Genomic DNA, 20344 nt, shown 5'->3' with positions numbered 1-20344 from the left:
CAAGTCGACCAATGAAACAGAAAATCTGTTAAGAAGTCACAATAACTTACAAAGGTAGCATTTCAAGAAAATTATATTTATTTAATAAATGGTGCTGACTCAAGTGATTGTTCTGGGGGCCAAACTTGCAAAAATGTGATACACAAATGATAGATTTGGAAAATCATGTGAAATGGAGAGGACAAGGCTTAATAACAATTTCCATTTTACACAGAAGGATAAAAGTTAAGCAGTTGAACAATGAGCAGTGAATTCAAACAGTTCATTCAGAGCAAATCCACATGCCCAGTAAACATAGCCCAAGTTAAGAAAATATCAATCTGCCAGTGAAACTGGCAGAATTGGAAAATCAGCACCACCTATGGCTGGCTGGGCTGTGGAGAGAAGGATACCCTGAGATGTGGCTGGAAAGGTGCATTATGGCAGCCTCTAGGGGAAAGACATGGCCGTGGCTCTGTACTTTTAACATTCTTTGAATTGGAAATCTCACTCTGTGGAGTCTATTCCACAGAAACAAATCCTATATTATAGAAAGGATAGTTATTATTAATATGACCAAACTTTGTCCATTGATGGTGGAATGATAGAGAACTTACGGTAAAGCTACATCATCAATAAAACAGGGAGTCCTTAGAATGAAAAAGAGTTGTAGTAGTTGAGTGGGAGAAATCTCTATGAAGTATTATGGAAGTATTACTGAAACAATCAAGGTGCAGAGAAGTGTATATAAAATGAGCACATCTGGGTTAAACAATATCAATTGTTTGAATATGCTTGAATACCTGTTGATGTTTATGTGTGTGTATAAATGATAAGATGAGGATACATGTATGTCTGTGTGTGCTTGTTTAAGCAAGGATAGGAGAGACGACTTACTACATTGTTAACCTGAATTACCTTGGATTCACTTGTGGGAAAGAACAGGAGGAGGAGAATTAGAATATGCAGGAAGAGTGGACTTAAAAAGCATGGATGATAATGCTTCCGTATTAGTAGTGTTATGTATGGATGAATAAATCTGTCTTAAGCAGAGAAAGCCAGAATATTCCTTAGAAGTAAGGATGGCTTTGGACATCTTATCAAGAGGGACCAGTCCCTGGAAAAGGACATCATGCTTGGTAAAGCAGAGGTCCAGGGAAAAAGAGGAAGACCCTCAATGAGATTGATACAGTGGCTGCAACAGTGTGCTTAAATATAGCAACGATTATTAGGATTGCAATGACGGGGCCGAGTTTTGTTCTGTGGTGCCTAGGGTCACCGTGAGTCAGAACTGACTTGATAGCTTCTAACAACAACATGTAGAAGTCCAGATAAAGTGTACTGAGTTGATACCATCTATTTAAATTATTCATGTAAATTAAAGACCCCAAAATATAGTGTTAGTGCCATATCTAATGACTTACAGAGAATCAAGGTAGAATGTCAAGTGAAAGAAGGGGCGAGAGCAATGTGGGTAGAGTGAGACGAAGTCTCCATAACAGCAAACACCCCAGCAGATGTACTTGTGTACCTGTGACTGTGTATATGTGTCCCCGCAGAGAGGTGTGGGGAAGGATACACATGTGTCTATTAACATTGGATACCTTGGGGGAGTGGGAGCAAATTACATAAGAGGGTGGGACCCTGACATAAATTTTTTGTCATACAAATCTGTAATCTTGCAAATGTAATAAAAAACAATTTCAGAACTTTGGAAATTGATAAACATCATAGATACATGTATATTTTAATGTGTTTCGTTAGATATTTTAAATAGGTGAAAATTTTCTATAATGACAGACAAAAGATTTTAATCACTGGAAGGAGAGCACACCACAGACAGTAATAATCAGATCCAGTGCATTTCTTCTTGTTCTTGGAACCAGTGAGTTCTTCTGGTCTCTATAACTGGAAATGACCAAAAATAATTTTGGGAACTCAGTAGAATTAACCCCCAAACACGTTTGCAAGCACATGTCTACAGCTAAATGTAGAAGGCTGGACACCATGTGCGATTCACTAGGTAACTCATGACGCTCCAGAAAATTCTCTTTCCTGAATGTGCTGGTACCACCTCCTCCCTGCCTTGACCCACTGTATAACCCGCCTTTGTGCATTCGAGGCCCTTTGAGGTCTGAGCCTAGAGCATAAAAGAGGACATCAACTGGGAAGATAGCTTTTAAGAAGAAAGACGTTGATCAAAAGATTTCAGAAAGCAGCACCTCCCCAGCCAGCCTCTCCCCAGCCTGGGAATGCCAGCCCCTCCCACCCTGATACCTCTGAGAATCTCTGATTTTTTGTTTTGGATCCTTAGGAGACTGCAGAATTTACCTGGCCTGAACACCTTGGCTTTTCTCTGCCTGTGACCCTCTCCCTCACAGGAGCTGTCTCTGTCACTCTGAGGCATACACACAGGACAGACTGTGGATGGAGGTGCCCATCCTAGAGGCCCTGCCCTCCTTTCCTCTGCCCTCTGTGGTCTCATCTCCCAGAGAGATGGATGCATCCCTGTCATGTCCAGGGCTTCCCCACACCTGGGATTTGATGTTGTGACTGAGACTGGGGTTTTGTTGTCCACTGTTGAGTCTGGTCCTGAATTTGCCTCTTCCCATCCATACCTCTGGTCAAATGTGTTCTCGCTGTTCTCCCCAGGTTCAGAAGCCTCTCCTTTCTTTTGCTTCTTTCACCTCAGATGGCCTTTTTCTTCCAGTTCTTTGACCTCGGGACAGGTCAGATTTGACCACAGGGGAAAAAAAAAAATTAACAAGATTTATTGACGTGTCAAAAACCAGAATGTACAGCTTTATTTAAAGGAGAAGAAAAAGTTCCAAAGCTCTACCCCTTACCCGAGGACATACTCTACAAGAAATACCCTGCAAGCGCTGGATCAACTCTTACCCAGAAATGGTTAACACCCAGGGGGATTTTTCTACACCACCTCCCACTTACATTCCCCTAATGAGGCAACAACAGTGCATCCTAATCATAACCCCAAATTCACCATAGGAGACCAGAAGACATGGCTGGGGTGAATTCATTTTCCTTCACTGGGCCCTCCACTCCTCCTGCCAAGCCCTACCTCTTTCTCTGCCTGTATGCTGCTGGGAAGGGACCCAGAGTCCTTGGTTTAGGGCTTTATGTTCACTGTTCACCTGCGGGCAGGTTTCCTGACACCCTGCAATCTCTCTGATTCCTTCTCCTCCAAAGAACTCAGTGATACCCCCTTCACCATCACACCTCACCAGGGTCCCCCTTAGCCTCCCAAGTCCCACTGAAATCCCATTTCCCTTTCCCTACTTATGCTGTGCTCATCCTTAGGGTCCCAAGACCTCACCATCAAGATGAGGCCTGTTCTGTCCTCTCCTGGGCCAGTGGAGCCTCTGAGGGGACCTGGTGTCTGCGGTCAGCTATGTGGGGCTTCTTCCATCCAGATCCCCCTTAGGGCTGGAGCTCTTTGTGCCCTTGGGGTGGAAGGGTGGTGGTCACAGGGGAAGGAGGGTAGGATCTTCCAGGGAAGCTGGGTTAAATGAACCTGAATGGAGGTCTCTCCTGAAGGGCCCAGGTTTCCATCCCAAAGGCCCTGCTCCTCCTAGTCCCAGGGTGCTAGCAGGTCTTTAGGCGCTTCCTCCTCTGGCCTTGGTGTTGTGCCTTCTGCAGCCTGGCCTGCCTCTGCAGCCTGTCCAGCTGGTGCCTCAGCCTCTTCAGTTCTTCTCTCTGCTTCTCCAGCTGCTCCTCCAGGCGCCTGCAGACCGCTCTCTTCTCCCTCACCTCCCTCTTCTTGGCGGCCATCAGGCAACACCTGGCCAGCTGGTGTCAGCGTTGGGGCCTGCACTGGACTGAGCTTGGCAGCCGCCTCTCCAGCAGCTCTTAAACGAAGACCTGGCAGCTTGAAGCCCTGGCTCACAGCATGCGCCGCGTGCGCAACCAGGGCCTCCCGGGACTTGAACACGTGACAGCAGGCCACGCAGCGGAAGCCGTGCTTACGGGTCACCAGCCACTCTGGGGTGGCTGCGCGGGGGCTCTCCCCATGCTCCTCCCCTTGGTCAGTGGGCTCCTGGGTACAGGTCTCGGGCCCCTCCTGCCAGGGCTCCAGGGTGCTGACCAGGGACTCAGTGTTGGCCAGACTGGGGGCAGAGCCGATGGTGCTCTCCTCAGAGACCTCGGCCTCAAAGACCTGGGGCATCTTTCCCACGGGGGCAAAGGAGGTTTTGGTCTGCCAGGCGACCGCCACCCCCTTGACTGTGCGCACCTTGGTGATATATGCGCACCTGACCCATGGCTTTCCTGGGGCAGCCCCGTAGCTGGAGGAGTGAGAGGTCTGCTCGGTGGAAGATAAAGGAGAAGGGTTCTCGGATTGTTCTGGAATCTTCCTGGGCCTGGAGCTTTGACTTTTTGTTTGGGATGTTGTTGACTCTTGGGCGTTTTCCTCTTGGATAGAGACCTCTGAGAATAGAGAGTGGATTTAGTTGAGCTTTCAGGGTCCTTATCCTCACCTGTGAGCCCAAAGCTTTGGTCATAGGGACCCCTGGAGGCCTCTCCATCACCACATCCTCCACCTCTGCAGACCCCATGCTTTCTTTCTTCTTCCCCAGAGACCCACCACCTTTTGGGGGCACTGCTGTGGAAGACAAAATCTCCATTGTAAAGTGGGACTGTTTATGGTAGTTCATTTTTTAAGAAGTTGTTTTTCTTTAATTCCACATTTATTGAATTCCAATGAATTTGTTCCTTTGGAACTTAGAAATGACCTCATTCCCCTGAAACTTCATAATAAATGTGTGACGTCATTGAAAGAAGTTTTCTATAAGGGTGATTTTCTTAGTAAATTTGGGGCGTAAGCACTCAAACGAGAGCAATGCTCACCTCTTTTCAACCTCTTTTACTGAAAGGCTGTTTTACGGAGAAGTTATACTTAAGAGAAGAATGCGTATATTTAGTTAAGACTCTTACATGTATACCTCTTTCTTGTACCCTTCTTAACCAAGCTACAGTAGGGGATTAAAATTGCTTTTCTCAGAATAGAAGCCCTTGTCCTTATTAGAGGAACTCCTTCAGCGTGAGGCAGAAAGAGATGTCCGTATCTGAGAACATGATGCCAGAAACCTCAGACAGACAGCACACAACCACCTTGACTGGTTGTGTCTGGGTGGGTTGCCTATGTCAACCTAAAGGTCTGTGTATGTTTGTGAATATGTGGGAAGGACTGTAGACTTCAGGATCCAGAAAGAGATAGAGCTAGGTCGTATGTGTTGGATGGAGGGAAAGCTCCAGAGACAAGATCCAGAGAGGGAACCTGCCAGTAGTGTGTTAGAGGGATACAGAGACCAAGGAGGGAGCAGAAAGCAGGGCTCAGCCACTGAAAGGCAGAATGGGGCAGCAACAGAAAAGACAAAGGGGGTACACTAGTTGGAGAAAGGATGGAGAACTGGGAATGATAGCAGAAACTGAGGTTAGCTATAGTTGGAATTTGAAAATTCTTGCTAGGCTTTGAAAACATCATGTTGATTGAAGAAAGTTAGTCACAAAAGAACAACTACTGTATGATCTTACTTATATGAAATACGCAAATATATAGAAACCAAAGATTATTGGGGGTTGCCAGCTGTGACAGGGAGGTGGGAAGGGCCTGAAATCTTTCACTGTCTCATCTCATGCTCTCATTCTTAATCTCTTTATACTCTCTATACTTTTTCTTTTTAAATTTATAACATTTCTATTACTTAATCATCATATAACTTGAGTTTTAAATACAAAAAAAAAAAATTCAAAAAAAGAGAAATGAGTAAGAGAAGGTGCCACTGTGCAATACTTTGTGTCAGCCAGGCATCAGGGAACCAGAGTGACAGAATGCACTTCTTCTTTGCGGAAAGCTTGAGCAGAGTCATGGCAGCTACAATGACCATGTCATATAGATGCTCCAGTAAAAGTTCTGGTGAACTAGAACTTTGGAAATTGGGTGAGTGGGTAGAAAGGAATGCATAGTAGAGAAACTGAAGAGATATATATATATATGTGAATTAAAATAACTTTGTGTAGCTAGTAATTGGCAATGATAATTCATCGTGGATTTCTGAGCAGAAGATCCAGGTAATGATACCTGACTTCGAGAAAGCTTGCTTTGGCATTATTGTGCACAGAACACCCAAGGAAGAAATACAGCTCCTCAACGGGAGCAGATGCACTGCTTTAGCAAATCTTAGGATATAAATTTAGAAGAAAAGCATCATCTCCCGAAGGTCATAAAAGTTGTTTATGAGTCTATACTAGATTTTCTTTTCTTTTTTTTTTTTTTTGTGCTTTAAGTGAAAAGTTACAATCCAAGTCAGTTTCTCATACAAAAATTTATGTACACATTATTATGTGACCCTAGCTGCTCTCACTACAATGTGACAGCACACTCCTTCTCTCCACCTGTGTTCCCTGTGTCCATTCAACCAGCTCCTGTTCTCCTCTCCCTCCTCACCTTGACTCCAGGTAGGAGCTGTCCATATAGTTTCATGTGTCTACTTAAGCTATGAATCACACTCCTCACCAGTATCATTTTATGTCCTATAGTCTAATCTTTGTCTGAAGAGTTGGTTTCAAGAATGGGTTTTAGTTTTGGCTGACAGACAGTCTGGGGGTCATGACCTCTGGGGTACCTCCATCTCAGACCATTATGTCTGGTCTTTTTACTGGAATTTGAGGTCTGCATCCCACTTTTCTCCTGCTTCATCAGGGATTCTCTGCCATGTTCCCTTTCAGTGCAGTTATTGGTGGTAGCCAGGCACCATCTGGTTCTTCTGGTCTCAGGCTGATGGAATCTCTGCTTTATGTAGCCCTTTCTTTCTCTTGGGCTAATATTTTCCTTGTGTCTTTGGTGTTTTTCATTCTCCTTTGCTCCAGATGGGTTGAGAGCAATTGATGCATCTCACATGGCAGTTTGCTAGCTTTTAAGACCCCAGACGCCACTCAACAAAGTGAGATGCACAACGTTTTCTTAATATGCTTTGTTATGCCAATTGACCTAGATGTTCACTGAAACCATGGTCCCCAGACCTCCGTCCTGCTACTCTGTCCCTCAAAATGTTTGGTTGTATCCTGGAAACTTCTTAGCTTTTGGATAAGTCCTGTTGTGCTGACTTCCCCTGCATTGTGTGTTGTCCTTCCCTTCACCTAAAATAATTCTATCTACTATCTAATTAGTGAAAACCCTCTCCATCCCTTCCCACACTGGCAACCATCGAAGAGTGTTTTCTACTGTGTTTAAATCTTTTCTTGAGTTCTTATAAAAATGGTCTCATACAATATTTGTCCTTCTGTGACTAATTTCCCTCAGTATAAAGCCTTCCAGATTCCTCCATGTTATGAGATGTTTCATGGATTCATCGTTGTTCTTTATCACTGTGTAATATTCCATTATGTGAATATACCATAATCTGTTTGTCCACTCATCTGTTGACGGGCATCTTGGTTGTTTCCATCTTTTTGCTTTTGTAAACAGTGCTGCAATGAATATAGCTGTGTACTAATCACTGAAAAGAGCATTTCAAGATCTATCCAGAAGTACAACACTGCCAGTGATGGCATAATATTCATACGCCTACAAGGAATACCAGTTAATACAATGTATTCAAATTTACACACCAACCACTAAGGACAAAGATGAAGAAATTGAAGATTTTTACCAACTTCTACAGTCTGAAATTAATGGAATGTGCAATCAGGATGCATTGATAACTACTGGTTATTGGAATGAGAAATTGGAAACAAAGAAGGATCAGTCGTTGAAAATATGGCCTTGGTGATAGAAATGATACCAGAGATCACGATAGAATTTTGCAAGACAAACGACTTCTTCATTGCAAATAACTTTTTCCACAACATAAACAGCAAGTATTTTTTTTTTTTTTTTTATAAGTGTGGGCCTCACCGGATGGAATATACAGGAATCAAACTGACTACCTGTGTGGAAAGAGATGATGGAAAAGCTCAATACCATCAGTCAGAACATGGCCGGGACCAACTACAGAACAGTCAACTACACATATGCAAGTTCCAGTTGAAGCCGAAGAAAATCAGAACAAGTGTATGAGAGCTAAAGTATGACCTTGAGTATATCCCACCTGAATTTAGAGACCATCTCAAGAATAGATTTGACATGTTGAACACTAATGACCAAAGACCAGATGAGTAGTGGAGTGACATCAAGGACATCAGACATACAAAGAAAACAAGAGGTCATTAAAAGGGGAAGAAAGAAAAGATCAAAATGGATGTCATAAGAGACTCTGAAATGTGCTCTTGAACATCTAGTAGCTAAAAAGAACAGAAGAAATGATGAAGTAAAAGAGTTAAACAGAAGATTTCAAAGAGCAGCTATGGAAGACAAAGCAAAGTATTATAATGACATATACAAAGATCTGGAGTTAGAAATCGAAAGGGAAGAATACCCTCAGCATTTCTCAAGCTGAAAAGAGCCAAAGAAAAAATTCAAGCCTCAAGTTGCAATAGTGAAGGATTCTACAGAGAAAATATTGAACAACTCAGAATGTAGCAAAAGAAGATGGAAGGAATACACTGAGTCACTACACCAAAAAGAATTGGTAGATGTTCAACCATTTCGGGAGGCAGCATATGATCAGGAAGCAATGGTACTGAAGGAAGAGGTCCAAGCAGTACTGAAGGCATTAGAGAAAAACAAGGCTACAGGAATTGATGGAATACTAATAGAGATGTTTCAACAAACAAATGCAATACTGGAAGTGCTCATATGTCTATGCCAAGAAATTTGGAATACAGCTACCTGGCCAACTGACTGGAAGAGATCTATACATATGCCTATTCCAAAACAACCAAATGTAGAAATTATCATCAATATCACATGCAAGCGAATTTTTGCTGAAGATCATTCAACAGTGGCTGCAGCAGTGCATTGACAGAAACTGTCAGAAATTTAAGCCAGATATAAAAGAGGACGTGGGAACAGGTAAGTCATTGTTGATGTCAGATGGATCCTGGCTGAAGGCAGAGAATATCAGAAAGATGTTTACCTGTGTTCTATTGACTATGCAAAGGAATTTGACTCTGTGAATCATAACAAATTATGGATAACATCACAAAAAACGGGAATTCCAGAACACTTAATTGTGCTCATGGGGAACCTCTGCATAGATCAAGAGGCAATCATTCAAACAGAACAATGGGCTACTGCATGGTTTAAAGTCAGGAAAGGTGTGCATCATCCTTTCACTATAATTATTCAATCTGTATGCAGTCCACATAGTCCAACAAACTGAACTATATGAAGAACAGAGCATCATGATTGGAAGAAGACTCATTAACATCCTATGATATGCGGATGGCACAGCCTTGCTTGCTGAACGTGAACAGGACTTGAAGCACTTCTGAGAAAGACCAAAGACTGTAAAGACTTAGGTATGAATTACATACACCTCAACATAAAGAAAACAAAAATTCTCATCAGTGGAGCAATAAGCAACATCATGACAAATGGAGAAAAGATTGAAATTGTCAAGGATTTCATTTTACTTGGATCCACAATCAACACCCATGGAAACATCAGTCAAGAAATTAAATGATGCATTGCATTGGGAAAATCTGCTGCAAAAGAAATTTTTAAAGCATTAAAAAGCAAAGATGTCACCTTGAAGACTAAAGTGTCCCTGATCCAAGCCACGGTGTTTTCAATTGCCTCATATGCACGTGAAAGCTGGACAATGAGTAAGGAAGACCTAAGAAGACACAGGACCGCAGTGTTTCATTCTGTTGTACATAGTGCCACTATGACTTAGAACTGACTTGAGGGAACTAACAACAACAACAATGCAAGGCAATACATGTCATGATGATGTGTAATTTATTTCAAACTTGGAAGCCATTGGAGGATATTCCTTTACATAATATGTACACCCTGACTTACTAAGGAGACAACATGGGTGTTTCTTTGTAAGCAAAATCTCCTAAGAACAGATACTTTTGAATTGGGAGCAATACTTTAATTGGAGTTCATTAGGAGGCTCTGAGAAGCCATTTTTCTGTGATAGTGTATATGTCTTCTTCTATCATTCATTTCTTTTAGAATAACTCACTGTTGAATGAGAATATGTTAGAGTCAGGACATATGACGAAATATAAACACAAGAATTTGCTAAAATGAATAAATTTTTAACACTAAAACAATTTCATCTGGGAATAAAAATTCTTTTATATATATTGTTGATCCTCTACTATATACAGAGAATTTCTATTTTAATAACTTTCTTTTCTTTCTTCCTACCTTCCTTCCGTCCTTCCTCCCTCTCTCTTTCTCTTCCTCCCTCCCTCCCTTCCTTTACTTCTTTCCTTTCTCTCTCTCTTTCTGTTCTATGTCATTAAAAAGTGTACCACCCTTTAGATTCACCAGTTCCAAATAGTTGAGAGATAATATAGGGTAGCTGTGAGTTGGAATCAACTCTATGGCAATGGGTTTGGTTTACAGGGTATGTATTTTAAAAGGTTTTATATACATATATAATTAAGCTGGACATTTAGGGAAAACTACTTAAAATCTCCTCATATCAATTTTATCATCTATAAAATGTCAGTGGTGATATGAACCTTAAGAGGTTGTGTGAAGTATAAACTACAATTTAATCCTGACACAAATCCTGAAATATTTTAGGTGTCACCCAGCGAAGGTGGTGAATAAAAGTTTTACCTTCCATGTATGGTCATGGTCCAGATTTAAGGCTTGTTTCTCCCACTTTTGTTTCTTCTCTGAAATTATCATCAGAATTTTTTCTTCTTTTCCTTTCTTTTTGTGTATAATGTAATAAATGCTAATACCCATATCACAAAATTATGGGGGAAAATTAAAAATAAAGACAGGTGAAAAGTTTTGTAAATAGACTACAAATAAATATTTATTTCTCTTTCAATGGATAAAATAAAAATAAAATGGACAAAAAAAAAAAAACCCTATTTGGATTTCTTTTTACAGAAGAAAAAACATCCTCTTCTATTTAGACCTGGGGAAAATGCTGAAAGCTGCTTCCGGGTCAGGCACACAGCCCTTGAAATGAGTTCACAGGACAGGATACTAGCACATAAACAGGGAGACATGGATAAAAAACAATATGTTCCATTGGCAGTCATAAGACATGGCATCAAATAACTGATCTGATGTGGCATTCATTATTTCTGTATTGTGCTGTTTTCCCCACTTCTTTAATTTAGGAAAATATTAGCTACCTCGTGGGCAAAATCATTTTGAAAACGTGATTGTAAATATGATGTACATATATTCACAAAACGTGGAGGAATTCTATCCCTTCAAAAATATAGGAAAAAACATTTGGGGAACTAGTGACTAAAAACAATGAAACATATCAATCCTTAGATTAGGGAAGGCAAAGATATCCCAAGAGGGCAAAGTAAAAATAAATCTGAATCAAGATATAACGTAGTGAAACTTCAGTACATGAATACAATAAAAAATCTTAAAAAGAACTAGAGAGTAAAGAAAGATGTATATAGTTATATATATAAAATAAATAAACAAAATAAGACTAATAGTTTATTTCTTAAAAAAAAAAGGTGGAGTTTTGTAGATGAAACAGATCATCCAACAGTTTTAAGTTCAAACCTTTATTTAACAGAAGAAACGAGAAAATAATATCTGCTATTAATGCTTCTATTCATAATTATATTTCAGATTTAAACACCCCCCCAAAAAAGAAAAAGAAATTATAATGGTTGTGAATTGATATAAAAATTATTATTGAAGATTACACAATAGTCTAAGCAGAAAACCTAATAGAAATTAAATGCAATTGATGAATTGTAACAGAAAGCTTAGCAATGATTTTAGATGAATTTTCAAAACCATTTAATTAAACAAAAGCTTTATAAGATTTATTTTAAAAGATACAAGTTACAGAAGAACAAAACCGCACACACTCCTCAAAGTAGAGTTGACCTCAATGACATGCATGGAATCAAGCTTTCGAGACCTGCATTTGCTGATGTGGCATGACACAAAAGGAGAAGAAACGGCTGCAAACACCCATTAATAATAGAAACATAGAATGTATGAAGTATGAATCTAGGAAAATTAGAAATCATTAAAAAATGAAATGGAACACATAAACATCAATATCTTAGGCATTAGTGAGCTGAAATGGACTGATATTCACCATTTTGAATTGGACAATCATATGGACTTTTTTTTTTATGGACGACTGTGCCAAATCGAACAGAGTTCATCATCAAAAAGAACATTTCAAGATCTATCCTGAAGTACAATGCTGTCAGTGATAGGATAATATCCATATGTCTACAAGGAAGACCAGTGTCTTAGTCATATAGTGATGCTATAACAGAAATACCACAAATGGGTGGCTTTAACAAAGAGAAATTTATTTTCTCACAGTCTAGTAGGCTAGAATTCAAAATTCAGGGTGTCAGCTCCAGAAGAAACTTTCTCTGTCAGCTCTGTGGGAAGGTCTCCATCATCAATCTTCTCCTGGTCAAGGGGCTTCTCAGGTGCAGGGACCCTGGGTCCAAAGGACATGCTCTGCTACTGGGGATGCTTTCTTGGTGTTATGAGGTCGCCATATCTCTCTGCTTGCTTGTCTCTTTTATATCTCAAAAGGTATTACCTTAAGACACTATCTAATCTTATAGATCTCATCAATATAACTGCGACTAATCCATCTCATCACATCATTGTGATAGGATTTACACCACATAGGGAAATCACATTAGATGACTAAATGGTAGACAATCATACAATACTGGGAATCATGGCCTAGCCAAGTTGACAGATATTTTTTAGGGACACATTTCAATCCATGACAAGCAGTTAATATGACTATTATTCAAATTTATGCACCAACTGCTAATGCCAAAGATGAAGAAACTGAAGATTTTTACCAACTTCTGCAGTCTGAAATTGATCAGACATGCAATCAAGATGCATTGATAATTACTGATGATTGCAATGTGAAAGTTGGAAACAAAAAAGAAGGAACAGTAGTTGGAAAATCTGGCTTTGGAGACAGCATGATAGAATTTTGCAAGACCAATGACTTCTTCATTGCGAATACCTTTTTTCAACAACTTAAATGGTGAGTATACACATGGGCTTCACCAGATGGAATATACAGGAATCAAATGTCTACATCTGTGGAAAGAGACAATGGAAAAGCTCAATATCATCGGTCAGAACAAGACCAGGGGCTGACTGTGGAACAGACCATCAATTTCTCATATGCAAGTCTACGAGAGCCAAAGTACAACCTTGATTATATCTCACCTGAATTTAGAGACTATCTCAAAAATAGATTTGATGAATTGAAGGCTAATCATTGAAGGCCAGATGAGTTGTGGAATGACATCAAGGACATCATACTTGAAGAAAGTAAGAGGTCATTGCTCTGACAGGGATCACAATAGAGGGTCTGAGAGCTGGAGAAAAAGTGTAGAACAAAATTCTAACTCACAAAAAAGACCAGATTACTCGCCTGACAGAGACTGGAGAAATGCTGAGTATGTCCCCCGGACACACTTTTAGCTCAGTAATGAAGTCACCACTGAGGTTCACCCTTAAGACAAAGATTAGACAGACCCATAAAGCAAAACTAAAGGGGCACAAAAGCCCAGGGGCAAGGGCTAGAAGGCAGGAGGGGACAGAAAAGCTGGTCATAGGGAACCCAGGGTCAAGAAGGGGAGAGTGTTGACATATTGTGGGGTTGGTAATTAGTGTCACGAAACAATATGTGTACTAATTGTTTAATGGGAACCTAGTTTGTTCTGTAAACCTTCATCTAAAGTATGACAATAAAGATATAAAATAAAATATATATGTATATCTGTCAGAAAAAAAAGAAAGTAAGAGGTCATTAAAAAGCCAGGAAAGAAAAAAAGAAGACCAAAATGGATGTCAGAAAAGACTCTGAAATTTGCTCTTGAATGTACAGTAGCTAAAGCAAAAAGAAAATGATGAAGTAAAAGAGATGAACTGAAAATTTCAAAGGGCACCTCAAGAAGACAAAGTAAAATATTATCATGAAATGTGCAAAGACCAGGAGTTAGAAAATCAAAAGGGAAGCACATGCTCGGCACTTCTCAAACTGAAAGAACTGAAGAAAAAATTCAAGCCTTGTGTTGCAATATTGAAGGATTCTACAGGGAAAATATTAAATGATGCAGAGAGCATCAAAAGAAGATAGAGAAAGGTGGAGTCAAGATTGCACAGTAGTCAGTCAGACACTTCCAGTGATTCCTCTTACAAAAAAAAAAAAAAAAGACCTGAAAAAACAAGTGGAACAATTTTATACATGACAAGATAAGGGCCCTGAACATCAAAGGCAAAGTTAGGAAATCAGACTGAGTGGCTGGGGGAGGGAGACACGGTTCAGAAGTGGTGAGCAGTTGCCGGACCTGACTTGGTGAGAAATGGCACCCCTTGGACACAGTCCCCTGGAGGGACAGTGGTAGGGCTGGCAGTAGCATTCAGGATGCAGTTTCCTCAGGGGGAGACAGCAAGTCTCACAGTCTACTCACAACTCCGGAACCAGAGAAGAACAGTGTTGTTGGCAAAAGCTAAGTACTTGCATTCGTTTTACTGTGCGCTCAGCCCCCAAGATGGCTTCAGTAGCTGTAGATTTCCCTGCACCTGAGATAGGTGTTGCTGTGCAGCCTGAGCCGTTCTCCCGACCTTGGAGAAGGAATAAATTAACAACTGGGGGAAAAGATAATCTGCCAGCTCCACTAAGCTGGGAAGCTCAGGACAGAAGAAGCTCCTTTCCAGGCACAAATGGTCCACGGACTTTGAATACCTTTCACCCCTGCATGGACCTGTGTAGGCCCATCTCGGGAGATTAGGCCCTTGTTACTGCAATGGTGTATGTGCTGGGTATCCAACTTCAACTGTTTCACCTTGCAGTGGAGAGGTGTGTTTTTGATGTTTGACACTGCTCTGCCTATTAAACAGGGTCCTCACCTACCTACATTGGGGGCCTGAGGACTGGTGGCTCCACCCACATCATCTAGACACCCACGACAGGGGTCCAAGGATAACAGGTGCCTCCCAGTCCTTACAAACAAAAGCATAGGGTGCCTGTGGTCTGACTGCAGAACCCACCTACCTGTGCACTATAGAAAACAGGGGTGCACTTTCCTCACAGACACTTGGGAGATGGTTGTCAGCCCCCTGCCTTTGTTCAGAGTGTGACCCCCTGCTGCAACCAGATACCTGTGTCTACAACAATAACCCCTCCCCATCTAGACTATAGGACTTGATGACCTACAATTGATGACCAGCTACCTAGACACCTGAGCTGAATTATACAAGAAAAGTGAATGGACTCCTAGGCTCATATACCTGGTAACAGCTCTAGCCATCTGGTGACAGGATGTTAAATCTTGAAAGTTGCAAATGATCAAGCTCACCTACTCAAGCAGCCTATTTGGGCATATCAAAACAAAACAAAGCAAAAAGCTAGGATACAGTAGGCAAAAGTAAAAAATAAAATAAAATAACTTATAGATGGCTCAGAGACAGCAGTCAATATCAAATCACATGAAGAAGCAGACCATGATCACTTCAACAATCTCTCAATACAAAGAATCAAGGAATCGTCCAGATGAATGTGTTTTCCTGGAATTACCAGATGTAGAATAGAAAAGGTTAATATACAGAACTTTCAAGAGATCAGGGAGATCAGGCAAAATGCAGAACAAGCCAAAGAACACACAGATAAAGTAGCTGAAGAAATTAAAAAGGTTACTCAAGAACATAAAGAAAAATTTAATAGGCTGCAACAATCCATAGAAAGAAAGCAATCAGGAATTTAGAAGATTAACAATAAAATTACAGAATTAGACAACTCAGTAGACAGAGGAATGGTATTGAGGAAATGGAAAGCAGAATTGATGAGATTGAAGATAACGTGGCATCAATATATTTGAAGAAAAATCAGAGAAAATAATTTTTAAAAAACATGAAGAGATCCTAAGAATCATGTGGGACTCTATCAAGAGAAATAACCTATGATTGAAGTATCAGATTAGGGAGGGATAACAGTAAAAACAGAGAGAATTGTTGAAGATTTGTTGGCAGAAAACTTCCTTGATACCATGAAAGATGAGCAGCAGATATCTATCCAAAATGCTCATTGAACCCCACATAAGGTAGATCTCAAAAGAAAGTCACCCAGACATATTATAAACAAACTTGCCAAAACCAAAGACAAAGAGAGAATTTTAAGAGCGGGTAGGAATAAATGAAAAGTCACCTACAAAGGAGACTCAATAAGAATAAGCTCAGCCTACTTGAGAGAAACCATGCAGGGAAGAAGGCAATGGGATGACTTATATAAAGTGATGAAGGAAAAAAAATGCCAGCCAAGAATCATATACACAGCAAAACTGTCTCTCAAATATGAAGGTGAAATTAGGACATTTCCAGATAAACAGAAGATTAGGGAATTTGTAAAAAAAAAAAACAAAAAACCTACAAGAAATACTAAAGAGGGTTTTCTGGTTAGAAAATCAACAATATCAGATATCAACCCAAGACTAGAATGCAGGACAGAGCAACCAGATATCAACCCAGGCAGGGAAATTACAAAAATAAATCAAGATAAAAAAATGCTCAGAACAGGGAAACAGTGATGTTATTATGTAAACGATGAGAATACTAAAATAATAAAGAGGGACTGAAAAATGTAGTCATAGATCTTTCATACAGAGAGATAGTCAAGGGGATAGAAAGAAATAAAAGTTTGGTTTAAGCTTAGAAAAATAATGGCAAATATTAAGGTAACCAAAAAGGAGACTAACAATGCTACACATCGAAATAAAATACAAGAAAAACATAACTCAGAAAAAAAAAATCAACAATGAATAAGAGGAAAAGACAATATACAAAGAAAAACTACTCAGTACAAAAAATTAAGCAGAAAAAAGAAACTCGACAACATACAAAAAAAGATATGAAAATGACAGCACAAAACTCATAACTACCATAATTATGCTGAATGTAAATGGACTAAATGCACCAATAGAGACAGAGAGTAAAAGAATGGATTAAAAAACACGATCCATCTGCATACTGCCTACAAGAGACACTCCTTAAAGACACAAACAAACTAAAACTCAAAGGATGGAAAAAATATATATCAAGCAAACAACAATCAAAAAAGAGCAAGAGTGGCAATATTAATTTCTGACAAAATAGACTTTAAAGTTAAATTCACCAAAAAGGATAAGGAAGGACACTATATAATGATTAAACAGACAATATACCAGGAGGATATCACCATATTAAATATTTACACACCCAATGACAGGGCTTCAAGATACATAAAACAAACTCTAACAGCATTGTAAAGTGAGATAGACAGCTCCACAACAATATTAGGTGACTTCAACATACCACTTTGGTGAAGAACAGAACATTCAGAAAGAAGCTCAGTAAAGACACTGAAGATCTAAATGCCACAATCAACCAACTTGATTTCACATACATATACAGAACACTCCACCCAACAGCAGCCAAGTATGCTTTCTTTTCCAATGCATATGGAACATTCTCTGGGAGAGACCACATATTAGGCCATAAAGCACACCTTAACAGAATCCAAAACATCAAAATATTGCAAAGCATCTTCTCTGACCATGAAGCTATAAAAGTAGATATCGAAAACAAAACAAAACAAAAAAAGCAGGGAAAAGAAACACTCAGAAACTGAGCAATACCTTGCTCAAAAACGACTGGGTTATAGAAGACATTAAGGATGGAATAAAGAAATTCACAGTATCCAATGAGAATGAAAACACTTCCTACCAGAACCTTTGAGACACAGGTAAAGCAGTGCTCAGAGGTCAATTTATAGCAATACATGCACACATCCAAAAAGAAGAAAGGGCCAAAATCAAAGAATTATCCCTACAACTTGAACAAATAGAAAGAGAGCAACAAAAGAAACCCTCAGGCATCAGAAGAAATTAATAAAAAGTAGAGCAGAATTAAATGAAATAGAGATCAGAAAAAAAAATTGACAGAGGTAACAAGACCAAAAGCTGGTTCTTTGAAAAAATTAACAAAATTGCTAAAACATTGGCTAAATGGACAAAAGAAAAACAGGAGAAGAAGCAAATCCAACATCACAACAGACCCAACTGAAATTAAAAGAATCATATCAGATTAGTATGAAAAATCATACTCTAACAGCTTTGACAACCTAGAAGAAATGGATAAATTTCTACAAACACATTGCCTACCTAAACTAACAGAAACAGAGGTAGAACAATTAAATAAACCCATAACAGAAGGAGAGGTTGAAAAAGGTAATTAAAAAAATTAAAAATCTCCCAACAACAACAACAACAAAAAAGCCCTGGCCCTGACAGCTTCCCTGGTGAGTTCTACCAAACTTTCAGGGAAGAGTTAACACTACTACTAGTGAAGGTATTTTAGAGCATTGAAAAAGATGGAATACTCCCAAACTCATTCTATGAAGCCAGCATATCCCTGATACCAAAACCAGGGAAAGACACCACACACACAAAAATATTACAGACCTGTATTCCTCACGAACTTAGATGCAAAAATCCTCAACAAAATTCTACACAATAGAATTCAATAACATATCAAAAAACTAATGCACCATGACCACGTGGGATTCATACTAGGTATTTTTATGCAGGGATGGTTCAACATTAGAAGAACAATCAAAGTAATCCACCATATAGGTAAAACAAAGGACAAGAACCACATGATCTTATCAATTGATGCAGAAAAGGCATTTGACAAAGCCCAACACCCATTCATGATAAAAACTCTCAGAAAATAGGAATAGAAGGAAAATTCCTCAACACAATAAAGGGCATTTATATAAAGCCAACAGCCAAAATCACCCTCAATGGAGAGAGTCTGAAAGCATTCCCTTGAGATCGGGAACCAGACAAGGATGCCTTTTATCACGACTCTTGTTCAACAGTGTGCTGGAGGTCCTAGCCAGAGCAATTACACCAGATAAAGAAATAAAGGGCATCCAGACTGGTAAACAAGAAGTAAAAGTATCTCTATTTGCAGATGACATGATCTTATACAGAGAAAACCCTAAAGAATCCTCAAGAAAACTACTGAAACTAATGGAAGAGTTCAGCAGAGTATCAGGATACAAGATAAACCTACAAAAATCAGTTGGATTCCTCTACACCAACAAAAAGAACATCAAAGAGGAAATCACCAAATCCATGCCATTTACGGTAGCCCCCAAGAAGATAAAATACTAGGAATAATTGTAACCAGAGACATAAAAGACCTAAAGAAAGAAAACTACAAGACACTACTAATAGAAACCAAAAGAGACTTATGTAAGTGGACAAGCATACCTTGATCACAGACAGGAACACTGAACATTGTAAAAATATCTCTTCTACTGAAAGTGATCTATAGATATGCTGCAATTCCAATCCAAATTCCAAGGGCATTTTTTAATGTGATGGAGAAACAAATCACCAACTTCATATGGAAGGGAAAGAGGCCCCAGATAAATAAAGCATTACTGAAAAAGAAGAACAAAGTGGGAGGCATCACGTTACCTGATTTTAGAACTTATTATACCACCATAGTAGTGAAAACAGCCTGGTACCGGTACAGCAGCAGACACGTAGACCAATGGAAGAGAATTGAGAAACCAGACATAAATCCATTCACTTATTAGCTGATATTTGATAAAGGCTCAAAGTCAGTTAAATGGGGGAAAGATAGCCTCTTTAACAAATGGTGCTGGCATAACTGGATATCCCTCCACAAAAAAATGAAACAAGATCCATACCTCACACCATGCACAAAAACTAACTGAAAATGGATCAAGGACCTAAATATGAAATCTAAAATGATAAAAATCATGGAAGAAAAAACAGGGACAACACTAGGAGCCCTAATACATAGCATAAACAGTACAAAAAACATTTCTAGAGAAAAGAGAACTCCTAAAAATCAAACACTTACGCTCATCCCAAGCCTTCACCAGAAGAGTAAACTGACTACCTACAGACTGGGAAACAGTTTTTAGCTATAACATTTCCAATCAGCCTCTGATCTCTAAAATCTACATGATATTGCAGAAACTCAATAACAATAAGACAAATAATCCATTTTAAAAATGGGCAAAGGATAGGAACAGGCGCTTCAACGAAGAAGACATTCAGGCAGGTAACAGATACATGAGGAAATGCTCACAATCATTAGCCATTAGAGAAATGTAAATCAAAACTACAATGAGATACCATCTCACTCCAGCAAGGCTGCCATTAATGCCAAATCACAAAATAATAAATGTTGGAGAGGTTGTAGAGAGACTGGAAT

The sequence above is a fragment of the Loxodonta africana genome, unplaced genomic scaffold (assembly GCF_030014295.1).
Source record: "Loxodonta africana isolate mLoxAfr1 unplaced genomic scaffold, mLoxAfr1.hap2 scaffold_225, whole genome shotgun sequence".
Lineage (NCBI taxonomy): Eukaryota > Metazoa > Chordata > Mammalia > Proboscidea > Elephantidae > Loxodonta > Loxodonta africana.
This window is presented reverse-complemented; position numbering follows the sequence as displayed.